Source organism: Onychostoma macrolepis, chromosome 09, assembly GCF_012432095.1.
Source record: "Onychostoma macrolepis isolate SWU-2019 chromosome 09, ASM1243209v1, whole genome shotgun sequence".
Lineage (NCBI taxonomy): Eukaryota > Metazoa > Chordata > Actinopteri > Cypriniformes > Cyprinidae > Onychostoma > Onychostoma macrolepis.
The window spans coordinates 5,982,888-6,002,291 of record NC_081163.1 but is presented as its reverse complement, the minus strand read 5'-3'; the positions used below and the strand labels follow the sequence as shown (position 1 = coordinate 6,002,291).

Sequence of the window (19,404 nt, the reverse complement as noted above, 5' to 3'; positions counted from 1 at the left end):
TCAGAAATCATTCTGATGGTGCTAAATATCTTTCGAAACGGTGATGGGTTTTTCAAGATTCCTGATGAATAAAAAGTAACAAAAAAAAAACACTTTATTTAAAATAGAAATCTTCACAATTGTCACACACATGGTTTGGACTTTTGTTCAAACCATGAACAAAACCATGAACATGGACTTCTGTTTATGCATGTGCACTTGTTATCATTAGTATTTAAATTCTTATGTTTGCTTCTTCAGGTTGTTGGGTATTGTTTATCTAAACTTTGGTTGTTGCTCTTCACCTCTGTTTGGATTCCTTCAGTGTCACTTTTAATCAGTTTATTGTGTCCTTGCTGAATAAAAGAATCAATTTCTTTCAGAAATCAATTTATACTGGCCTTATAAATAGTTGTGTTAGCAGTATTAAATCAGTGTTTTGAATTATAATCTGTACTTTAATAATTTTGTATGGACAGAATTTCTAATTACAAAGTATACACACATTTCTTCTATAGATCCTGCAATGTTTGACTGTTGTGAAACTGCTCTGGCACTGCTTAAACACTTCAGATTAATTGCTTTCACAAGTCTGGTCCATTTTTATAGGATGGTGTTTAAATTTTAATCAACACAAATAAGTTGACAAGATGATGCAAAACTGTAATTGCTCATGGGAAACAGAAAAGGCTAGAAAACCGACTCGAGAAAAAAAAAGGTTGCTTTATTGGTTTCAAGGGCTGGTGATGAATAAATAGTGTTGAATGCAAGGGGCTCATATTCACTTTGTCATGGATCTGAAGTTACCATGAGTGACAATACAGCTCTCTAAGGGTTTTGTTATGTAGGGGCATTAGTGACATAGGTGAGCTAAAATTCTCTAAAGCACTTCATCTAAGGACTGGTAAATAATAATGCCAGTGAAACATTACCAAAACATAACAATACTGTTGACAGAATACCCACCCTGTTCTTTCTTCGTCATTACTGTGTTCCAGGTGACTGAAACTGACACGAAGACTGGTGCAAAAGAATCTTCAAGAAATAATCTGCCCAGAAAAAAAAAATTCTGACATAATTTACTCACCTTCACATCACTTCAAACCTATGTGACTTTCTTTGTTCCATGTCACATAAAAGGTGATTATTGAATGACACTTTTTATTTTATGAAAAGTGACTGAGAATTGGGGCTGTCAGGCTTCAATAGGGATGCAACAACACATAAAAGCATCATGAAGTTGTCCATAGAGACCCATGCAACATTATTTCCAAGTTTGTCCTTTTGTGTTGCACAGAAAATATAGCAGCAAATGAGTTTGAAAAGCTGTGAGGGTGAATAAATGATCAAACTATCCCTTTTAGATACTGTCGAGCTAAAAGGCAATGAAATGAGCAAGGAGAACAAGATCCTCTGTCCCCAAGGCTTGTACATATAACTTTTATATTAACTTTTTTTTTTTTTTTTGTAGATGAGCATGCTATTCAAAAGGGTTTTCTCTGCTGGCTGAAGACACAGGAGACTAAACAGATAAAAAGATTGGAGTCAACCCTAGCCAACTCTATTCTTTCTTGATGAAAACCGATATGTCCTAGAGACCAGGCCTGGGAGTAAAATAATAAAAAGTGATTGCCTAAAGAGCTGCTCAGGATGAGTGCATTGTGGGTGATATTATTCTAACCAGGTATGATTACATCCAGGTCTACTTTCTCAGGAGGAAACTGAGCTGGACAAGAGGAAAGTAGCCAAGCGTGGGGGCAAGAGGTAAGTATCTAGCCAAGCATAATTGATCCTATTTCTATTTCTAAGCATTTTCAGCTCACTGGTGCCAAATGGTAAGCCCAGATCTTTAAAACACCTTTCCCCAAAAACGGTTCTCAACAAATCCAGTTCCAGTTGTGAATTTCATTGAAAAGAGAGGATTGACCTCTTTTGGAGTTCTCTGGCTTTTGGTGCTTATTGCAAAATGTAACAACAGAATGTGCAGATTCAACCACTATCAACTTTACCATCAAAAATATATTTTTTTTAATCCTCCAAGATCTTGTTTGTCAGCCAACGTCTTTATCATGTTTAGGGTGTGTAGCAACTTTGTTCAAAAGCTTAGTGGAGAAAGTTAACTGAAGGCCAAAGCACAAGTATTGGAATTCATTCTCATCTGTCAAGTAGTACTGGTTTAAACATTTTAAATTTTCTTTTGCAACTGGATTTTACTTACTTAATGAGATGTATGTTTCCATTATCCATTGAGAATTGATTGGAATGTGAAAAGTGGGCATTGCAAACCAAAATTGCTAGTCATACTGAGTTGCTAAAACTATGCCGACGTAGTTGTTGCTTAACATCATCCAATAATCCATGTGACCTTCAAGTGATGTCAGCAGGAAGTTATTTCAGAGGAAGAGAAAGTTACTACATTTTGATTAAAATCTATGAAGCTGTAATGTGCACAATACATCGTCCAAAATAAACCCAAACGTGCATTAAGGAAGTAAATGGGTCTATTTTCAGTTTGTGATGACTTTAAATTTTGATTTAACTGATACAATATGTTCAGCCAAATAGTATACTTTTATCATAATAAACTGCGGGGAGTATACTAAAGAAAGAGATTTCTCACTCTTCAGGGAAAACCACAGACTAATTTATGGCCTCAATTTGATACCATTGTATTACATTGAGTAATAATATTCATCATAAAACAATGACAAATAGATTTTTATTTTGGCTTGTAGAAACCCTCTGCAAACAAAACTACTTAGACTTTTGACTCACTAAAGGGAGTTGGACCTTTTTTGGTTGTTGGCAGTGGAGACATCCAACACCATCATCTTCGGATTTATCCCATTTGTCTACAGCTGTTTGACTGACACTAAAAGCTGTGGGAGGAATAGCTAAATAGGCCTGTCTCCGCTTAAACACATGAAACTCGGCTTGTGTGCTAATCTACCATGCACCACAGCTAAATATTCCTTCATAGTTCTTTATCAGCATTTTCCTGAATTCAGACCAAAAAAAATGAAATAACACTTCCCTTTGGCCTTGAAACTTTTGCACCAGTCAGACAACATCTGCAAAGGATCACACAAAGCAGGCATCCAGAGGACAAACAGTTTTGTCACTGTCCTAACAAATAAATATTCTAACAGCTGCACTTTAACACCACTAGCATTCTGACAATGCCATTCATGAATGCGTGCTAAATTGTTTTGGGCATAATGGTCACACTAAAGTGTGAATGCATGCTGGCAGGGTCATGTGCTGTTCGGAATTTATTTGAGGTAGAAAAGTGGAAGTGATTTTTATTTGAGAGTTCAATTAATTGAAATTAAAAATTCATTCTCTAATTTTAAACTAGAACAGCGGCATCATAGATATGTTTGAAATACTGCTAATAGAAATTTGAAAATAGTTTATTTATATACTTTATGGAATTTTGTGGAAAATCACTTAATTTCCCAGAATACATTACTTGTTTTGAAGTTCTTTGAATTGCAATTTAATAATGTCCACTTCCTGTCATTCCAGTTCAGTTTCCTGTGGTGTGTGGCCAATCCAAGTTTTTGACTTTTAGTGTTTTGCAGCCACAATAATAAAAATCAATGAAGTCATGGCAAGATGTTCTTCCATTAATTTACCCAATCAAATTAATTTAATCCATTTCAGTTTAGTTTCTAAGTTATATGAGATTCAACTCTATTTTTAAAAAATCAGTTAAGAACAAATAAAGTTAAAATGACTTGTACAGTCAATTTGATGACTTGTACAGTCAATTTGACTAGGCCTATACTTAAAATTTAAGGCCGCAACTGAACTTTTAATTTTTGACTTGAAGTAGGTGAAATTAAAATTGTATACTGTGTATATATATATATATATAGTGCACCTGGCTTTTCTGTTTTAATAATGTCTTAAAGTATGCATTTCTCAAGTTTTTTAGGACTCTTTCCACTTCCTCTCCTTTTAATCTCACAGTCTCCTGCACCAACCTGTCAGTCAGCTCCCATTGAGCATGAAATGAAAATGTCTGCTCACTTCCATGCCAACTAACAACTAGTTATAGTGAATTCAAGGTATTCATTTTATCACTTGCATGGGTTAACTGGGAATCATTGACAATAACTTTAGTCAGGTTAGATGCAATATTTTAACACGGATGAAAACAAAGCTGCTAATGGAAAGACTTAGTCTATACAATGGCACACGCTGTAAGGGCCGAGATCCTGTAATTTTTGCCAGCTCACATTTTCCAGTGAGGTGTTTCATCAGCTGAACAATTGGTATGTTGTTAAAAAACAATACATCAAACTCTGCACTTCTATCCTTCACAGCCTCTTTTTCATCCTGTCGAAACTTAAATATGGCACCACCCTGAGTAAGATCTACTTACATTCTCAGCAATGCAAATCCATCTACTCTGCTGCTACATATATTTTTGGGTCTACATTTCTTTTAGAAAGAAAAACAGCGCATTCAAGAGTTATATCTGGCTGCTGACAACCTCAGTCTCCTTTTTAGAAGAGCGTGGTCTGGAAGCTGTTCATGGTTGTGCAGGTTTTGATGGACTCTTACGTAAGCACTGTTGCAGATCTTGGCTTCTCGCTGTGCAGTTGAGTAAGAATCTATTCACCATGTTGTAAGATCAGATGTGTCCACTTTGATTCAGTGAAACAGGAGAGATTAAACATCAAAGTAGATACAGCAGCATTACAAGTTAAAACATGAGAAGTGTTAACAGACTTTTAAAATAACAAGATGCTAATGCATGAACACAGAGAGACCGTCTCTCAGGCCTTATTGATTTTTACCCACTTTCTAACATCTTAAATTCATTATATCATTCATTAGAGACAAAGTGATCAGTTAAACAACTGAGAACTATCATTAGCAATTATATACTGTGTCAGTCAGGACAGCTGCTTGCACTCAGAGCAAGAATTTTTGTGGGATGCTGCTGACGTACTCAAAACCTTAAAGCAATTTGCTTTCAAACTCCTAGCCACACTTAAGGCTGTTTTCGCTTTGTCTTCACAGGTCTCTTTTCACACTGGATCTGAACTGCAGCATGCTTGCACCATCAATGTGAGTACTACCATGTGAAAGCACTGTTGGTTTAGTAGACCTCTTGGTGTTGAGGTTTTGCCATTCTCCCATCACTCTTATATATTGCTTTATGACCTTTTAATTAAAACTTTATCTGTTATTGTTAGACAGTGATGCTTTAAAAATATTATTTTTCTAAACATAATATTTGTACCTTGTAAAATTATAATTTATATGAACATTTATGACTTATTTTAGTATTTTGTCATTGAAAGAATTCTCTTATACCATAAATAATTTATTTGCATTTAAATACATTTGCAATGCATTTATTTAAACATATTTAAAAATGTAATTTATTCCTGTTATGGCAAAGGTATTTTTTTTAGCATCATTATTGCAGTCACATGGTCTTTCATAAATCATGCTGATTTGGTGCTCAATATTATTTGGTTATCAATATTGAAAACAGTTGTGCTGTTTTTTGTTGTTTTGTTTTGTTTAGTTTTTGTGAAAACTGATATTTTTTCAGGATTCTTGAATAAAAAGTTCAAAAGAACCGCATTTATTTGAAATAAAATCAGAAACTGTATGACTTGAAGTCTGAGATCTTTGTGTGTGTTTAAGTGTCTCTACTTAGTTGATTTCTAATGTAACATCCATGTAAACAAGAAGAGCCGGGTTGCCTAATTTCTGCAGAAGTGTTCTCTGGGTCACCACAGATCAGTGGTAACGTCAAATCTAAGAATACTGATGCCATTTTATAGAAAATCATCCAAAGCATCCATTTGAGCCATGCTTGCTTCAGTAGTAACTGTCTAGGCTAAGGTAAATGTCTTTATAGACTAAACTAACTTCAGAAATTAGAAAGCTAATAGATAAGTTAGATAAAGTGTAGAAATCATATGTTTAGGATGGAGGACATTATGTAACTATTCTGTGTGTCCAATTGTGATTTGTATACAGTACTAAGAACAAAGGGCAGATTAATTTGAATATTACAAAATTAATCTATGAATTTGCCTTTATTTGTTGAAACACTTTAACAAATTATGAGCCAGGTCCCTGACATGACATTGTTACTCTATTACTGGTGTTTTAGAGTGATATTCGTATCTGGACTATCTGGTATTAGTAACTGGATGATCATTGTTTGTTTGCCTCATCTGTCACTTTTAATCAGAGCATTTATTTCATGCTCTAATACATTGACTGTTTTTGAATTAATTTGGATTAGGGTGACAGTATAAAATTAAAACTAAATTTACACTAAACCAATCTTTAAAATACATGTGATGAACATGGGCATTTAACTAAATTAAATTATTTCTTATTTTGCAATACGATTCATAATGAACACAGGGATGTTTGTGCAGGTAAATTGAACCAGTTCATGAACCTATTCATTATAATAATATCAGTCTTTTGAGGAATTGAGGAAAAAGTACCAGAACTGTATTTCATGTCAACTTCCAGTTCAGCCCTGGAAAAACAAACACATGATTATTGATCTAAAAAATTACCGTCATTATCCACACCTTCACAAACAGGCTGACAGATCCATATTAACTGGACTTGTAGGTTAAAGAGTGTTAGACATCTCAGTTTGTTGGTACCAACCAGTGAGTGTCCAGGGTACCAAATCCTTCAGTCACGGTCTGAACAGCAATTAGATTGTTGTTTTAGGATGTGTCCATAAGCTTATCTAATCTGATTGACTGAGATAAACTAAAGCAAACAGCTCTGGCCGTGTCAGAGTGGAAAATCTCAGATTCTGTCTAATCAATTATGACTTTATTCAAGAGCTTTCCAAACGGTGTTTGAGCATGTAGAGATCTTGTTAATTACACTGAAAAGATGCTTCCGCATCTGTTATGAATTCTTTTACATTCCTGGCCATGAAATAAACAGGCCTCCCGTTTATCCATAGACATTGGCTGCTGCCATGCATGCACTTGGTGAATTAATTAGAGACAACGCACACGGTAAATACAACCGACTGGTTTGGCTGGTTTTATATATACGTCACAGTTAGCAAACAGGTAATGGGTGTATATGTATATGGTACGTTATAGTGTGTTACTGCTCAATAATGTGATGTCTTGAGAAATTTGGCAGTCATCATGACATGCTATTACATTGTTTACTTTAAGTTTTCTAGTTCAAATGACTAATTGCTTACTGTTCCTTAAATTGATATCTTGCAGTATAAAGTTTGATATAAAGGTGGAGATTGATAATCTCACTCGATAGTCTGAGAAGAAGTGAGTCTTTCAACAGTGTTCACAGTAAAGTGCATTTAATACATTTGCATTGTATTGTTTGCATAAATTTATAAACATAATTTTGTATATAGTAGGAATTCTTGCTTAATTATTGATGTAGCGTATAGTGGTATGTAGTTGGTGAACATTAAATATGAATTTAATGAATCATTAACATGAATATATGTATTATTGCTGTTGTCATTTAAAATGATCATTTTATTTTCATAATGCATATTTTTATTAATGCAGTTTAATAATAATTTAACAATTATTTTGTACCATAATTTAAAACAAACATGTCATCTCAGACACTCAATCTCTAGTTAGTGATTTAAAGGCCAACCCTAACCAAAATGTCTGAGGATTATGAATAAAGGAATCCATTTTTATCTTTTGACTTAAATGTCTTTTGTAAAACAGCAAAACTGACACTGTTTTATCTTCATCTTTTGCAGTAGTGGTCACTGCAGTGCATTGTGTTGTCAGCTACATGAATGGTTGGAGCACATTTTTGGCGGTGATGAAGCGAGATCAGATATGACGTGCTTTGAAGTCTAGGAAGACTGTTCTGGGGAAAAAAAATGTCAGTAATGTGAATTTGAACCTGAACTACTCTCTCACGTGCACAGATCTTTAAATATGCTTCATCAGCTTGAAAATGCAATAGTGGTTCAGGCATGATGCAGGATTGTTGTCACAGTTACAAGCCAGGGTGTGGGTTAAATTGAGTCTGAATCAGAAGGATTCATTCCATGCCAAATACCTCCTCCACACTATGATAAAACCTGGAATTAGCAGAGCAAATTTTCAGTCCAGTTCTAACAGAACACCAATGTCCACCCCAGTTCATATTCATTTTCTTCCCGTACACACCTATACATAAAGGGTTTACACATTATTTTAAGATACCCTTGCTACAGTGTAGTTATGCATTTAAGTATTGAGTAATATTAATTAACTACATGTACTTACTATAGAGTGGCTTAGGGTTACTTGCATGTAATTATGCGTAATTTATTGTAATTATAATACTAACATGTAATATATAAGTACATGAGAGATTATTCACATTTTAGCTGAAGTAATGATTTCTTCTTGTTTTGATTTATTACAAGATATTTAAACAGATAAAAATAGTTGTTTGAGAGTGTTGGAAAACTGACTCATAAAAGAAGTTCAAATAAACTACAAAATAATCAGAAATGTGTTCCCTGGGAACTTGTCCAAGGTACAAAGAAATGCTCTTTTTGCCTTAAGATTGATTTCTACTAAACAAAAAAACCTTGCCTGCAGAAGAGCTCGTCCGGCTCTTATTTAATATAAGAGGGTTGCACCAAATAAACAGAGGTACTACAAACTCATCTGCTTTACTGTGAACCCTCTGATCCTGTTCCTCTGGACAGGGGTTCAGTTCAGAAGCAACAAAGGGCCTCTGCAAACAAAAGGAGCCCTGTGAAGCAGTTCATTTCCTGTTGTTGCTCCTTGATCCTCACCTTGAACATTTGCCAGAGTGTGGTTTCAGAGAGAGAAGGAGGCAGATATAGAGTTACTAGATGTCCTGGGACAGTTTTAAGAGGAGTGTTCCGACAGTTCATTCATTTCAAATGAAAATATGTTCCTTTAAGTATCCTCAATGTTGTTCAAGCTTTGTGGTTCTCGACAGGACGTTGCAGTGAAGGAAAACTTGCCAAGCTGATGTTCCGATACTTTCATTCTAGTCTTTCATCATATTAGTTCGTAATGTATCTGGTTACCATAACAAAAAACGCTTGCTGCTGCTCCCTGATGTCCACTCAGTGCAAATATTGTCTCAAGTGAGCAAGCTAGCTTGCTAAGCTGGAGAAATTCCCAAACAAAAATGTGTTTTCAACGATGAGCTGAAAGAATCTGAAAATTGCAGGTCATATTCGGACACGTTTTTTTTTTTTTGAACGTTGTTTGGGAGTATATTTGTAGTTTTATGTTTCAGTGCTATACTTTTTGTTTTGTTTTGTTGTTTTGTTAAATGAAAGAAATGAGATGGAATGTTTTCAAATTTAGCATACATTCACATGCAAAGCTTAGTAGAAACAATATTTTTGTAACTTAACATTTATTTCCCTTTGACCATATTCTAAATTTGTGAAAAGCAAATAAAACGGAAAAATGGTTGAAACACTACCTGCTGAATAAAACATCTCGATAACACTTTATTTAAAGGAGTTCTTGTTACACATTACATGCACTTGCTATTATAATAATAATGAATTATGTATGATTACATGCAAGTAACCCTAAGCCAAACCCTAATCCTAATCCTAACCATATATTAAGAACATGTAATTAATATTACTCAGTACTTAAATGTATAATTACACTGTAATAAGGACACCTTCAAATAAAGTGTAACCAACATTTCAAACCAGCCTAAACTTGTTGGCTGGTCTCTCAGCCTATAGTCAAACTAGTCTGTTGCCTGGTTTTAAACTGGTTCTGCACATGTTTTAGCTTTTCGGATTGGGAGACTAGCTAGCTTCCTTCATAAACCAGCTTGGAAGACGGTTTTAAAGCATGCTAATACCACTTAACCAGTTTAAGGTTTTGTTTTTTTTCAGCAGATTGACTTAAACTAAAGAAATTAAACTAATATGATATGCACCAACTATATTGCGAGGCATTTTCTATCATGAAATAAACGGCGTCTTTTAGGATTAATGTTATTCCTATCATTGTTTCAGACAAGAGTCAGTTGGCACCAACACTTCAACCCCCGTGTGTCCCATGGCCAGCCTTCTTTTTTGGAAATGCTAAACTTAAATTGACTGAAGAAAGGAGGTATTTTGCAGTCACGTGTGTTCATGTCTGAACAGGTTACAACATCTTTTTTTTTTTTGTCCCACCCACAACCAGCAGCTCAGGTTCAGATCAGAGGTTTGATATTGTACCTTTACAAGATCACGTCATAGGGATGTACCCAGACAGGGTACATAAATACATAACAGTTTTTAATGGTGAAAAATGTTTCATAAATGGCACTAATAATTTTTTATTTTTTTTTTCAAAGAAAATCTTAGTTTAAGTGTAATGGTTACCTTTTCAAAATCTGTGATTTTCTATCTAAATACCAAGCTTGCCCAAAATTACAAATTAAGTTGACAAATAATCTTTTGGCAAGTTGAGAATCCTGGAAAACAAGACAAAACAAATGAGCAAAGACAGTTTTGTTTTTAGAAACCAAAACAAAACGCTGATCTCATCTATCATGATTTAATTAGAATTTCTTTTCATGTATGATACCATTGTGACTCATCTTTGTCAGACATATTTACACAAGCAAAAAAAAAAAAAAAAAAAAGGTTTATTCTAATCCGAGACTAATTCTGCCCTCTGGTGGATAAAAAGTAGAGAAACACATCAGGAGTCAACCTCTGTACAGTACAGTAATTTGTTTTAAAGAAACCATAGTTATATTGGTCTACTTGGTTTCTTTAAAAAAAACAAAAACAAAAACAAAAAAAAACTTGCTTGCTATCAACTTCATTAGGAATCTAAAGTAGGCTAAATCTGAAGTAAATTCTCTCACTCCCTTGAAAGATTACTTGGTATGAACATACTGAGTTACTTACAGTTACTTACATGTGTGTGTGTGTTAGTTTTTTTCTGTTTTTATTTTCATTTTTAGTTAGGGTTTTAGTAGTGTTTTTTGTATGTTTTTCTCATTTGTATTACTATTTTTTTTATTTTTTTTTACATATATAGTTCTTAATTTGTTTTCTTAGGTTATTTTAATATTTAAAATTGAACTAAAAGAAAATGAAAAATTATGCTTTGGCACCTATAGCTGAAATGAGTTAAATGTTTTTAATATGTTCTGTTTAACCTCAGCTATAGTTTATTTTATTTCAGGTTTTTAAAAATGGTTTTATTGTTAAATTTAGTTAATAATAATAACCCTGTACAGTGTCAACAACATCTGTTGAAGCTCCTGCTAAAGAAAGCTCGAACACAGTTGCTACAGGCCACAAATACCTGGAGCTACTGTGGTTTGGAAACACCTATACATAAAAACAAGACGCAGACATCAAGACATTTCATCACCTAGATGTCTGCCTTTGCTCTCTGTTCATGTTTCCTTAGTCATATCACCTCTGTTTGCATGCAAACCTCTTCTCAACTGTGAGCTTCAGTGAATCACGGTAGAAGTCCCGGTCAGTCTCTTTGACTCAAACACACAGTCAAAAACACATTGATCATGTGCTAAAGCGGTTTGAAACCTGCATTGCACTGGCACGGTTTGCAGTCCAATGTAAACCGCACCAGCAGCATGCAGAATATCATGCTGATTGACACATGCAAGCATCGCTTTGATAGACAGGCTGTATCCTCCTATTTCAGGGCTGGGATCTTCGTTTAGCAGAACGATGCAGCAATACCAACCAACAGTCTGTACTATGCACACTGACGCACTGTATTCCTTATTGTGGCTGAGTAATGACCGGTGCTGCTAATAATGTCTGTACTCCTCCAGGTCTGTGCTGACGCATGCGTTCTGATGGAATGTTGGATCCGTGTCTTTCTGGGATTCACGTCGGGGGAGGAGGAGATCACTTTAAAAGCAGCCGGCCCACCACCACTGACAGGCAAGCGGCCAGTCTGGGCAATGAGCTCTGAGAACAGTGCTGTGTCACTAACAAGAGCCAGATTTGAGACAGATGGCTTTTAAAATTAAAGGAAGCGAAAAAATGAGAGCAGATAAGAAAAGCAATTTGAGGAAGAGCTTTGGAGTAATGGGTCTGGCTACTGCAGCGCTTTCACTGTAATATAATTGTACGAGATTTAAGGGGAGACTGGATGCAAAGGCCAGTTTTTAAGAAATGAATGCTTTTACTCTGCAAGGGCACATTAAATTGGTCAAATCTGACAGTAAAATAAATGAATGCTGATTTTTTTTTTTTTTTGCTGTTTTGAACTTCCTGTATATTTCCCAGCGAAAATGCATCACAGTTTCCACAAACATATTAAGTGTCACTGTTTTCAACATTAATAATAATAATAATAATAATAATAATCAATATTTCTTGAGCAGCAAATCAGCATAATAGAATGATTTCTGAAGGATCATGTGACACTGAAGACTGGAATAAAGATGCTGAAAATTCAGCCTTGTCATTACAGGAATAAATTCAAATTTAAAATATTAAAATAGAAAACATTTATTTTAAATTGTAAAAACATATAAGAATATTGCTGTTTTTATTGTATGTTGGATCAAGTAAATATAGTACATTGCTCAAATAACTAATGCCTGTTTCCACCTCAGAGTAGAAAATAAAAAAAAGTAATTGTGAAAGTGTTAAATAAGATTATGAGTTATAAAGCTGCAGTTGGTAGATATAAAGTCACAAATGTGAGAGATAATGTGACAATTACTTTTTTTGTTTTGTTTGTTTTTTACACTCTGAGACAGAAATGGTCTTCCATTTAAAAAAAAGCACACATTAATTCTATCTTTTGGTTTAATATTTAATACTTTAAATAAAACTGATTATTTTGTTGTTTTCACATTTTCACCATACGGTTGTGATTCATTTATCTGTCAGAAAATGTTTTAAAGAAAATCTGAGTTGTACATTGATTATAATTATTGGAGTTTGTTAAATCCTTTTTACTAATATATCAATCAGATGATGAGTAAAGAATGATGTTTAACCAACAACTTTAAGATTAAATGGATATCAGTTTAAATTGAATGGCATTAAAACATTTTACAGCAGAAGTATACACTGTATATATATATATATATATATATATATATATATATATAAAAAAAACAGTGACAGTGTTTGACCATGGCTTCGATTTCTCAGGCAGAGAGGAAACATTACTGAGCATATTTTGAGTATGTGTAATCACTCTAGTGTTGTGAGAAAGATTTTTGTGTCACAGACATACCTGGTCTCTCTTAGTAAAAACATTGATTACTGTGTAGGGAGGTAAGGCTCTTGGTAGCAACATCAAACCAGCTTATTTATGTTCATTCCACTTCTTAGATGGATTATTGTTAAGAAATTTTCTGTTTTTGTTTTTTTGTTGTTGATGTACTGTATCGGTTGCCTCAGGCAGGGCCTTGCAGCTGAGATCTAGAAATATTCCCTGCACTGATGGGAAAGAAAAATACTGTCCCCCATCTAACAAAATTTGCTCTTCCTTTAAAAGCTCATGAATATTTTAAAGATTTTGCTGACACAGGACATTATTCTTCAGAAACTAGGTTTTTTTCATTTTCCAAAGAAGAATTGAGTGCTTAGCAAAATAGTTCACCTCTCCTATCATTCGTGTCTTTAGACAAAGTGTTGTGTTTGCATATTGACTGGAAGTTGCATAGTCACTGGTAAAGTGATTGGTTTTAGGGGTTTGTTCAACTCTTTAGCTTTCCTGTAGCTCAAATAGTAGAGCATGGTGCTAGCAACGCCAAGATCATGGGTTCGATTCCCAGGGAAAGCAAGAGCAGATAAAATGTAAAAAAAAACTGTAACTTGAATGCAATGTAAGTCGCTTTGGATAAAAGCGTCTGCTAAATGCATAAATGTAAATGTAAACTCTCTAATCTAATGTATAAACAATAGCTATATTGATACTTAATCCTGCTCTGCATTTATCATTCTCTGTCATCACACTGTGAAAACATATAAAGCCTTTCACATACCGCAATCAAATAATTTCATACTTGTATCAAATTTACCCCATTTTAGCCACAAGGAGGCAGCAAAATCTGAAAGTATACTAAATATTACTGTACTGAAGATATCTCTGTATCTGTGCATCTTTGAAATATAACTTAGTAATTATTATTTGATAGTAATTTACACAACTCAGTCAATATGCAAAAACACATCAATTTTTTTCATCAAAGTTTATGTTTGCACATCAAGAAAAAGGTTTACCTTATCCTATAGGGATAAAAGTGTGAAAGGTTGTTGGTTTAGTGAAATTAGCCATCACTAAAAAACAACAGCGGGCCTAGAACAAAATCAGCTTCCTAAAATAAATCAGGGTCAGCATCTCTATTTAAAATATTTTCACAAGACACATGAGTAACCTCTCATAACTTATATATTATTGAATAAAACTTAAATAAATAATCACATTCGCACTAAAAACAAGACTGTTATCGGCAAAACCACTGCATCAGGTTTATCCAAGGAAAACACTCCATTGCCATGTGTTTAATTTAGCTCTTCTCAACTATTTCATAAGCCAGCTGTTGTGTTACAGCATGAGGAGAGCATTCTGCCTTTGAGCTCATCTTTCAGTGACAGGAGAGAAATCAATGACAATAAAACAAGTGATTAGGGATAAGAAAATAAGCAATTTGTGTGTTTGGAAACAGTCCAAGTCATGAATTCATCAGTGCAACACTGCATTCATTTCAGACCCTCTGAAGTATTTTGCTGCAAGGCACTGAAAGGCTAATGAGTGTTATATGTCTGGCAGGAAGCAGTCAGTACAGCCTCTCATCCAATCTGACAATTTCTGATTTTCAAACAAGCATGTATGTACAATCGAAAAGTAAGGTGTACAAACTTTTAAATTGAGCAAAAGGATATTAGGCCTACTTATAAATGGTTATAGGCTTATCCAGAAAAGCACGAAAGCCAATATTGGGCCCAAAAGCCCAAATTAACTTAATTCAACTAGCTATTAATCTACTTGCTGTTTATTCATTCACATCAAGTCCTTTTAAACACCAGGAACTATTCATAGTTCATTTTGAGTAAGACATTACGAAAGCAATAACCCAAGGTTCAGTAAGTGAGTCATAGCCTATTAAGATGTTTTTATACTCTCCAGAAAAAAAAAAAAAAACACTCACATGATTCATTTTGGCAGGCTAATTCGCTGATGAGAGCCGAATCATAGGAGTCTGGGTATCAGAAATATCATTGTAAGTTTTTGATTCACTAAAAAGAACCGCATTATAAGATTTAGCATTTCTGAATCCACTAGGCCACACCAGTCACACTGTAGCCTATTTTTCATTCACTAATAGAACCAATTAACAAGATTCATTCGGTAGGAAATCGGACGACAACGATTGCGCTTTTTTGATAAACCAAAAATGGGCCAGTTCATAAGAGTTGTCGGTTGGGAATTCATTTTGAGAATTGGACTACACTGCACTTGCATCGAAAGCATTATGCTTTGATTCACTAAAAATACCGGCTTAACACAGTCAGTCGCACTACACCAGTGGTGCTGCATGCTTTGAATTCATTAAAAAAGAACCAACTCATAGGAGTCATGCTTTTGGGAATCGGACCGCACATAGGTCACGCTTGAAGTCCTTTTTTTACAGTCTGTTGTTGAAGTAGTTTTCCATGTTTTCTGTCCGCATCAGCAGAACAATGAACATTCGAGAATCATCAAAAATAATTCAGTTTTTAAATTTTGTAAAGAAAATTTAACGTTTTCTCAGATACCGACCTTACTCGTAAATGAATTTAGCATAAACTGAAATTTTTGTATTTTAATTTGACAAGTACGGTGGCCGAGAGAGCTCAACGCGCTGCAAATAGAAAAAAACACCTGCACATTAATTATTCCATAATGTTACACAGTTTCGATGCTATTTTATGTCAGATGATCGTGTTAGATTACATGTGGAAGTATCTGTTGTTTCGGTTTCTTCACTTTTTGTTGGAAATTCTGTACAGAAGATGTGCACTTGTGCCCCCTACCATATAACAACGAAAACACGGATTCTCGGAGCACAAGTATAGCTCAGATATATTTAGACTTTTTCTTAGTATAAGTCAAGTATACTTAAATGTCATTTTAAGTATATTACTGAGAAGTACATAAAGCCCATTTCTGAGAAGTACATAAAAAGTAAACTAAAAGTATACTTTCCTATTTTAGCTTAAAAGAAGTATACTAATAGCACACTTGAATAAACTTCTTTTTCATAAGGGAACAAACGAGTTGCAAATGCTCACAACACAACCAAATAAAGAAACGCACTGCAAATAGAAAAAAAAAACACCTGCAAATTAAGAAAACAACTTCATCAATTTGACAACACACGTTGAGCTCTCTCGGCCAATACATATTACATAAAAATCTAAAGCTAGATTAAAATAAATAAATAAAAAATTAGTAATACATTGAATAAACACGTAGGCCTATACACATTAAAATAATACAATCGATAAATAAATAAACAAACAAACAAATAGTCTATGAAGAAGTAAATACTAATGTAAATAACAGAAACTAAATATTTTCCAAAAAATATTTAAACATATTTATTATATTAATGTATTTTTCTATTTGAGGGTCCGTGGCATCCAAAATACCTGCTGTACAGCAGCATCTAGTGGCTGATACGAGCATCACTCTCGGATGAGAGAGAGAGACAGAAAGGGAGAGATAGAGCAGCTGGAGCGCTTCACTATGGACCAGCAAGGCTTCTGCGCTCTCTGACCGATCGTCTTCACTCTCATTTTGCTTGGACAACTCTCCAAACACACAGGTAGGCGAGCGCGACACTGTCCGGGTCCAGATCTCTAGCAGCATCACACATGTTCATGGTGGCACGATGAGGAACAGAGCAGATCATCTTGGCTAGCATGGATACTAGTGCGTGGAGGCGCTCCTTCCTCCAGAGCCTATGGCAGAAACGAGTCTCCCCGTGGATATGATGAAGGCAGGGCAGGGGTGTGTGCTAAAACAACAAAGCCGACAAAACACTCAATTAGAATGCGTAAAATGTGTGGACGGGTCATTCAGGTGGATGGGAAGATTCGCGTGGAGTCGTTAAGGGAGGTGAAGCGTTTGCAGACACATTTTACGGGTTGGATACAATGCATCTAAGGGGACGTTGAGCCTCCGTGTGTGCAGAAATGTTCTTGAGATTGTCATTTACGCAAAACATAATGGTGAAACGACATTCCGATTCAGAGTATCGAGAAACCTGTAACAAAGGGCAGAGCGTTTGGTGCTCGCCTGTCCTGAAAGGGTTAATGTTTGAAAGATGCTGAAGTAGGTTATTTGAGCTAGTCATCCTGAACATGCATGAAGTTATTAACCCAACCCTGTTATTGGTTTATAAATAGAATGAAAGCTTTATGGCAGAAACTGTTGAAATTAAGATATATGGGTCGATTGACACCAAAAGATCTAAGGTAGTCTAAAATATTTTGAAAATGCAATGAATACACTTGTTTTAAGGTGATCAAATATCAGGTTATTGAATTTAAAATCTATTTAGAATTTTAAAACAAAGTAGTTTGCCCTGTTATAATTATATTTTTATTACTAAAAAGTCACACAATGAATACAATAAAATGGCTTTAAAATATTATTTATTTGTAAAAAAAAAAAAAAAAAAAAATTGTGGCATATTTAGACATCATATTTAGACATCATATAATGATTATTTTAAAACAATTTTCTGAACAATTTTTATTTTTATTTTTTTAATTTATTTTTTATTTTTTTATCATACCTCTTTGCCATTGACCCATATATCAACAAAAGGATATATTAATTTTTGTCTTGGATTTTGTGCAAATATAATTATGAAATTGTTTCCTTAAGTTATTATTATTTAAGCCTTGTAGTAAGGTTTAGGATGTCAGCTACCTATTTAGTTGTTTATTTGTGTAGTGCATAAATTGTTTTCTAATTAATATTTGCATTGACACATATAGAAAGATACAGTCCATTCATGTCTTGACTGATAACAGTGCATGTTGTCACAATGACAACCTATCATTAAAAGCATATTATAGATTGGACTTATAGAGAATATCCTTGTTGCAGTGAAACAGTTCAAACTGTTGGTTAAAATCTACCAAAACCCTAAACCAATGCACTTGCAAACAAAACATAAAAACTCTGCTTTTTAATAAACTTGTCATTATATACTGCAGATACACTGACTCTGTGATGAGTTGCTTATGCCCCTGTATTGTAAGTTGCTTTGGATAAAAGTGTGTGCTAATGTAAATGTGATTGTTGTACCTTCAACTAGGTGTGTCAAAACCATTAAAACAAGCATTTGTGCAGTTTGATTCAGGTTAGAGATATGAGATAGCCCTGGTCTCTTCCCCTACATATTAAGATCTACATTAACTTTTTGAACTTTATGATGATCAAATGTGATTCTCTGATGATGATTAGAAAAAAATGAATGACATTGCGGAGTTGGTTTGTAGCAGGGCTAGAACTGGCTTGAAAATGCATTTTTATGTCCTTGGAGTCTTAATGCCACAGCCCTAATATTTTACAATTCAAATTTGAGTTAACCAAATTACACCTGTCTTCATCTTCTGCATGTTTTGGACTATACTTCCCTCGAACAGAACCAAGGCAGTGTAGTTGAAGCATGTTGGCGACTTCAAGTGTTTTTTCCAGTCTTCATGCAAGTATTAGATCTTTGCAGATGTGCCCTCTACATTGTTTCTTGTGCCCACGCACATATCCAAATATAGATCCATACATCAACGGATAGAACTTTGTGGATCATGCTAAGTAGGCTGAAAATTATAGATACTTCCAGAAGAGGTGGAGCCCGGCAGAGGCTTTGTAAATGTCTACATCTGTGCTGCTCTGGCATTATACATTCATAAGCTGCAGTATGTACACCAGAGATTCTCAAGTGGTGGGTTACGACACAAAAATGGGTCACAGATCTTTTCTGATATGGTGGTTAAAGAAATAGTTCACCCGAAGTTTGCTGAAAATTTACTCAGCCTCAGGCCATTCAAAATGATGAGTTTTTGGAGAAATGTAGCATTACATCACTTGCTCACAAATGGATCCTCTGCAGTGAATGGGTGCCGTCAGAATGAGAGTCCAAACATTATGGTAACACTTTAGTATAGAGACCAATTCTTACTATTAACTAGTTGCTTATTTGCATGCCAATTATTAACATATCAGCTGTTTATTAGTGCTTGTAAAGCACATATTCTGCATGACCATATTCTACATCCCTAATCCATCCCAATACCTAAATTTAACAACTAAATTATTAACTAATTATAAGCCGCAAATTAGGAGTTTATTGAGGGAAAAGTCAAGGTATTGGACCTTAGAATAAAGTGTGGCATTTATTAGTGTGGATTGTTTT

At 34.6% G+C, this 19,404-nt stretch overlaps 1 protein-coding gene and 1 long non-coding RNA gene across 4 annotated transcripts in view; both read left to right on the top strand.

The window, feature by feature from the left end:
- Positions 1 to 1,273: 1,273 nt before the first annotated feature.
- Positions 1,274 to 4,052, top strand: LOC131547119 (uncharacterized). Its single transcript, XR_009272851.1, has 2 exons — positions 1,274 to 1,743; positions 3,955 to 4,052. It is a non-coding gene; the product is annotated as an uncharacterized LOC131547119 (long non-coding RNA).
- A 12,628-nt stretch (positions 4,053 to 16,680) lies between these two features.
- Positions 16,681 to 19,404, top strand: part of slc4a3 (solute carrier family 4 member 3) — a 90,653-nt gene continuing 87,929 nt past the window's right edge. For all 3 annotated transcript variants that reach the window (XM_058786668.1, XM_058786667.1, XM_058786670.1), the window contains exon 1: positions 16,681 to 16,800. The gene's annotated coding sequence lies outside the window, so the exon portion shown is untranslated. The remainder of the gene's footprint in view (positions 16,801 to 19,404) is intronic.